This window comes from Bos taurus, chromosome 15 (genome assembly GCF_002263795.3).
Source record: "Bos taurus isolate L1 Dominette 01449 registration number 42190680 breed Hereford chromosome 15, ARS-UCD2.0, whole genome shotgun sequence".
Lineage (NCBI taxonomy): Eukaryota > Metazoa > Chordata > Mammalia > Artiodactyla > Bovidae > Bos > Bos taurus.
Genome location: NC_037342.1, coordinates 43,769,771 through 43,777,121, shown reverse-complemented (window position 1 = coordinate 43,777,121; position 7,351 = coordinate 43,769,771). Strand labels below are relative to the sequence as shown.

The following is a 7,351-nucleotide window of genomic DNA, read 5'->3' as shown; positions in this document are numbered from 1 at the left end:
GCCAGGAAGAAATTACTGAAAAGCATACAAAAGACTAAAAATGAGAACACATTAACTTCGAAAATCAATAGGAAAAAGGTAAATAACCCAACTGAAAAACAGGTATTAAAGATATGAATAGACAATTCAAAGGAAAGGAAACCTAAATAACCAATAAAATATGGAACAATGCTCAATCTCTCTGAAGTCAGGAAAATGCATATTAAAGCAATGTGATATTATTTCATATTAATTAAACTGGAAAATACTGAGAAGTACAGAATCTCCAAGTGTTAGCAAAAATTTAGGGAAATGAAAATCTGCATACATTGCTGGAAATGCATACAATCACTATCGACAGCAATCTGGTACAACCTAACAACGCTGAAGAATCACATACCCACTACAGGTGGCTGGTATACATAAACTCTTGTGCATTCTTTGTATAAGGCTGCTCATCACAGCCTTGTTTGTAACACACAAAAAATGGAAAGACTTTACTCATCTCTCACTATCATGCAATGGCACATCATATACCAATTAAACAATCATTTTATACATGCATACTTTTCAAAAACAATAGTAAATGAAATAAACCAGGCTGCCAAAGGCTGCATGCTGGAATGGTGTCATGTGTATAAAATGTTAAAACATGCCATACTATACATTAATTATGAACATATATATACATATAAAGGATAAGATGCACATGGGAATGAGGCATATCAATTTCTGAGAGAAAAGGACTGGGGAAAGCTTAATCGTATCTGTCATATTAAAATTTTTTAAATAAGAGACCTGAAGCAAATATGATAAAATGTTAAATCTATTAAATTTGGATGATGGGTGCACACAGGTTTTTATTATATCAACTTTTTTCTTTTGCTTAAAATATACTTAAAATTTTAAAGATGTTATTAAATAGTTCATGTACATTATATACTATTTGATATAGCAATTCCATTTCTAGAAATTTATCCTGAAATTATACAAACAGGGATAGATATTTAGACATTTACTACCACATAGCTTTTTAAAAAATAATTCTACTTATTTATGTCTTATTTTTGGCTGTGCTGGGTCTTCACTGCTACGCGGGCTCTTCTCTAGTTGCAGTACATGGGCTCCTCATTGTGGTGGCTTCTGCTGTTGTAGAGCACAGGCTCTAGGGCGCTCAGGCTTCGGTAGCTGTGGCACGTGGGCTCAAATAGTTGCAGTTCCCAGGCTCTAGAGCACAGGCTCAGGAGTTGGGGCGCACAGTCTCAGTTGCTCCAAGACGTGTGGGATCATCCCGAACCAGGGACTGACCCATGCCTCCTGCAAATTCTTTACCACTGAGCCCCAGGGGAAGCCCCAGCGTAGCTTTGAACAGCAAAATAAAAGAAATAACCCCAAAGTCCACTGTCAGGAGATTAAATAAATACTGATTCATCCATACAATGGAATTCTCTATGGAGCATTAAACATTACAAAGTAGCTCTATCTATGTCCCTGGAAGATACCCACGTGATATTATTAGTCGAGTGTTAGTTGCTCAGTTGTGTCCGACTCTTTGCGATCCCCTGCCAGGCTCCTCTGTCCATGAGATTCTCCAGGCAAGAATACTGGAGTGGCATGCCATTTCCTTCTCCAATTATTAGTCAAAGAAGGAAGCAAATAACAATGCTATGTTTATATTTTGAAAAAGTGTATCTAGAACATGTAAGAAAAAAGATCCAAAAGGATATATACCAAAAAATTAAATTATGCTATCTCTGGTAAAGGGATGATATGTGATTTTTACTTTCTTCCTAATATTTTTTGTTATGTAAAATATTCTGCAATGAACATGCATTTCTTTTATTATTTTAAAAAATCAATAAAGTTAATTAATTTTGCACAAAAGAATAGAAAAAGGAGGAAGGAGTTGGGTCTGTCAATAGAAGGGGGATTTTACCTGGAATAATTCAAGAGGCTAGGAGAAAAAGAAGGAGATATTGAAGACAGAAGTGTAACAAAAGCTCTACAAAAGTGAACGTGTTGAGAGAGCAGGCCTCAGATGTTTTCATCCAGGGTAAGAATCTTTAGTAAGAAGAGGAAGAAGGTAAGAGGGAGGTGGGCAGCTGGGGATAGCTCTTTGTAACCAAAGGGCAGAGAGTATGTGTCACAGAAAACTAACAGTTCCCAAATTCTACACAAAATGTTGATAATTATTCATTCTCTATTTCACAGTTTCTGAATCTGGTATGGAGACTAGCTTCTTTTGGTGTAGCTCGATTAATGGAAAGAAGATTCTTGGTTAAGCTTCCTGTGTATAAAGTCCATCATAAGAACAGATCCCCAGGGACCTGCCTGATGATCCAGTGGCTAAGACTCTGCACTCCGAATGCAGGGGGCCTGGGTTCAATTCCTGGTCAGAGAACTAGATCCCACATACAACAACCAAGACACAGCACAGCTAAATAAATAATTAAAAAAAAAAAAAGAACAGATCCCTGAAGAGTGGAGTTTTCAGCCCAAACTATCTTTCCTTTATTCAACTCACCCACACTCCCACCCCTCATACCCCCTCAGCTTTAAGGACATACCCAGTCATGACTGAATTATCTGTGATGAGGAGGCTGACTGAGGCAACAAAAGCAATGGCCTCACAGTGGCCTGACCTTGGTCTTGTCTGCACAACCAGGAATTCTATTTCTCTAAAATTAGTGAGAAAGGCAAGGAAGCCTCAAGGAACAGAATGAGAAAAGCGGGCTGGTGGGCAAGGTGGGTAATCACAAGCCAGGCTTGCATATAGGTAAACGTGAACCATCTACACCCTAAACCAACCAAAAAGGGACTGGCCACAGAGCACCTACAAACCAACACAGACGTTCTCTTGCTATGTGTATCTTCCTTCTGGGTGCAGTACCTCTGTCACATAAGCCCCCAGAGGGTCAAGTCACTGTTAAGAAAGCATGGCATGGCAAGGTACAACCTCTGAGACTCCAGGAGTATATGGTGAAACAAAGCCACTCTTTGCGCTGGCACACGCTGTGGGTTTCATTCAAGGAGTCAGCTGCCTGCATTTCCACAGCAGTCAAGCTTTCCACCCAGTCCCCAAATCCTGAATTTGGGCTATGCCAATGAAAAACCATCATCAGAATGTCTTTCCATTAAGAACTGACTGTATACAACTACAATGAGGTACCAACTCACACCGATCAGAATGGCTATCATTTAAAAGTCTACAAATTAAAATGCTGGAAAGGATGTGGAGGAAAGGAAATCCTCCTATACAATTGGTGAGAATGTAAATTAGTGCAGCCACTATGGAGAACAGTATAGAGGTTCCTTAAAAAACTAAAAATAGAGTTGCCATATGATCCAGCAATCCCACTCCTGGGCATATATTCAGAGAAAACTATAATTCAAAAAGATACACGCATCCCAATGTTCACAGCAGCACTATACACAATAGGTAAGAAGGACTGACGCTGAGGCTGAAGCTCCAATGCTCTGGCCACCTGATGCGAAGAGCTGACTCATTTGAAAAGACCCTGATGCAGGGAAAGATTGAAGGCGAGAGGAGAAGGGGACGACAGAGGATAAGACGGTTGGATGACATCACTGACTCAATGGACATGAGTTTGAGTGAACTCCAGGAGTTGGTGATGGACAGGGAGGCCTGATGTGCTGCAATCCATGGGGTCGCAAAGAATTGGACACAACTGAGCGACTGAACTGAACTGAAGACACAGAAACAACCTAAGGGTCCATCAACAGACAAATGGATAAAGAAGATGTGGCATTTACATGTATATATAATGGAATATTACTCAGTCATAAAAAACAATGAAATAATGCCATTTGTTGCAATATGGATGGATCTAGAGATGATCATACTAAGTGAAGTAAGTCAGACAGAGAAAGACAAATACCATATGGTATCACTGACATGTGGAATCTAAAATACAGCACAAACCAACACACCTACAAAACAAACTCACAGATATACAGAGAACAGGCTTGTGTTTGCCAAGGAGCATGAGAGGCTGGGGAGGGAAGGACACGCGTTGGGACCAGCAGAGGCAAACTACTATACACAGGAGGGATAAACAACAAGGTTCTACTGTGCAGCACAGGGAACTACATTCAACATCCTATAATAAACCATAAGGAAGAGAACACAAAAAAGACGACATAATATATGAAGTCTCAATCACTCTGAACCACTTTTCAGTAGGTATATACTCACTTTTCTGTACCCCAGAAACTAACACAACATTGTAAATCAATTGCACTTCAATAAAAATAAATATATAAATAAATAATTGATGGTGATCACAGCTGTTTTTCCTGGTTTCTAGGATCACCGCTGCAAAGAGGAAAAGATACACAAGGATAAAAGAACACACACGCAAAATCTTCTGTGGTTCAATTTCCCCTCTTTCTACCTCTAACCAACAAGGATGACACAGAGCAAGGGGTACTTCCTGCATGCGGAAGGCAGTCACCTGTCTGCCCTGGTGGTGTTTTTCAGCTTCTGCAAAAGTCACCCACTCCCAGCTAGAATCTCTCCCTGGTCATGATAACCCCATGATTTGTTGTGATGTGAGCTTCATTCCGCAACTTCCCAGTACTATCTAAAAATGATGACAGTCATTTCCAGGTCAGCAATAGTCACAGAGATAAAGCAAAGGACAATCCCCTATCTAGCATTTATGACTCAGGAGATGAGGAAGAGAAGGGAAAAAGACAATGGGCTTGTTCACCTGATCTCTCAAGACTTTGAGTCAGCCTCTCATTTGTAAATAGAGGAAAAGCCCAAGACCTGGTACTTCAGAGGGAATTAAACATTTGGTCAGTCCCATTCCCTCCCGGGGCTATTATAAAAGTCAAACGAAATAGTATCTTAATACAGGCAAGAGTGTAAGTTGTATGGCTCTGTCTTATAGGAAGTCAACTCTTGCATCTGTTTTCCAAACACCACACATCTGCTTCCATTTGGAAGTAAGTCAAGAATATAGAAGTCAGGGGCTTGAATTGATTCCTGTCCAACTCTTAGAAACTCTTAAAAAGTGATATTTAAAGACCATCTAAGGAGGTGTGATGAATAGCCACACCCCTGGGTATTTTAAGCTCCATGTTTCTATCAAATCATTGGAAAGCTATATACATACACAATTAGCTCAGCTCCTTACAGGGTGGTTTTCACTGAGCTGCAATCTCATGTAACCCATTTGTATTTTATCAGCAGTCACTATATGAGAATTATTGGAAACTGAAATCACATAAGTATTTGTTATACAAACAGTAAAAAAAAAAATTGCCTGTGGTTGTAAAAACAAGGAAAAAAAATAAAAACATACCTCTCAATTTAAAAATGGTAAGGATCATTATCTTTTGTATCATTCAGCATCTCCAACAAATATATCCACATACAAAATTTCTCTATAAATTAAAAAAAACATTTCACTAAAATATAAGACTTTGTCTGCCTCTTACTTTATGGTAAGATGTCAAAAGGTCAGTTTCCCAGACTGCCAAAGAACGAGGAGTCAAACTGCAAGGCCATTCATAGCAATGATCTTAATTAACAAGATTAGGACCTTCAAGATTAGGATGCTCTTCTTTTCTTTGATGTTGATGATCTGTTTCCACGTTACAGAAACCTCCCTTCATCCATCATCCACTGTGTGCCAAGCACCGTCCCCAAGTGTTAACTATGTTCATTAATTTAAGGTGCAAAAACAACCCTAGGAGGTAAATGTTATCAATTCTGTTTTACCAACAAGAAAACTACAGCCCAGGGTCATACAGCTAGTCAAAGGAAAACCCAGAATTCAAACTAGGTCTAACTAAAGTTCCTGTTTCTCCCACCATCTCATGAAAAGTACAGTCAAGTGCTGTTTTTATTATGTCTTCTGTAGCTAGCCACTTCAATTCCTCTTGTGAAAGACAGAATATAAAACCAATGAAAGAGAGTACATAAAAATATTTTATATGCTGTAAGTTATTATTTAAATGTAAATAACTATCCTTATCCTCCAGGAGATGTAGAAAGCCAGGCTGACATCTCTGCTGATATGTGCGCACACACGCACACACAGGCACACCAGTAGTCAGCAGGAAGTGAACTCCAAGAACACTCCAACAGGAAAACTTTTCTTTCAACATTAAAACTCATTAAGCCAAGGAAGCATGTGGTCCAATTACTCCCTTAAACATAGGTGTTTGGCAAGATAGTGAGAAGTCATCCCACTTTTAGCCTCCCCTGGGGACACACTCGGCTTGTTTTGGAATTAAGGAGATGCTGGTATTAAGTCAGCTAGGCCTTCTTTCAGAGAAGGAAATGGCAACCCACTCCAGTGTTCTTGCCTGGAGAATCCCAGGGATGGGGGAGCCTGGTGGGCTGCCGTCTCTGGGGTCACACAGAGTCGGACACGACTGAAGTGACTTAGCAGCAGCAGCAGCAGGCCTTCTTTTCTTCCATTTCCTCCCAAACTTCTCTCCTGTGATGACCTTCCTAAAAGCACAATTTCAAGATACATTATCCTTGCCAGGAGGAATCATGGTGTTGAGTTTTCATTTCTGACTCCTCCGCAAATCCATGACTCTTTTTTATTTTTAAGCCTTTATTGAATTTGTTACAATACTGCTTCTTTTTTATGTTTTGGATTTTTGGCCACAAGGCTCCCCAACCAGGGACCAAACCCACACCCCTGCAAGGAAGGCGAAATATTAACCACTGTACTGCCAGGGAGGTCCCCACAAGTCCATGACTTTAGCTCAAAGTTCTTCAAAACTCTTGAAACTCACAATTCGGTTCTTTCCTATAGCCTTGATGGCCACGACCTAGGGGAGATAAATGTGCTCTCCCTGGTATATCAGAGACAAAGTTCAGAATAGCCAAGGACAGAAAAAAGGACCCTCCACCTCTAGTCCTCAGGCATGAATGGCTTTCTAGAAGTTTAAGAAACTGGTGGTCACCAGCAGCAAGAAAACACATCCCCTCTACCTGCTCCCACCCAAATTCTATAAGCAAAATGTAACAGACGGCATCACCGACACACTGGACATGAGTTTGAGCAAGCTCTGGGAGTTGGTGATGGACAGGGAAGTCTGGCGTGCTGCAGTCCATGGGGTCGCAAAGAGTCAGACACGACTGAGCAAGTGCACTGAACTGAAAGCATGCAACACAAATCTTCACAAAGACTAGCTAAGTAAGACTCAATCAAAAGGCACCAAGGGCTACTTCACAAAGGGATCTGTTAGGGATAAACCAGAGCAGGGACTCAGTGGACAACTGCCCTAATATCAGCACTGCTTTGGTGATCAAGAGTGTCTCCTCTGGAGGGCTCCTGCTTCAACCGCCACCCACATATCATAATTCTTTTCCTGTTCGTTATTA

At 40.4% G+C, this 7,351-nt stretch overlaps 1 protein-coding gene across 4 annotated transcripts in view; it reads right to left on the bottom strand.

The window, feature by feature from the left end:
• DENND2B (DENN domain containing 2B) overlaps positions 1-7,351 on the bottom strand; it is a 170,952-nt gene that overhangs the window by 93,750 nt on the left and 69,851 nt on the right. The gene's annotated exons all lie outside the window — the stretch shown is intronic.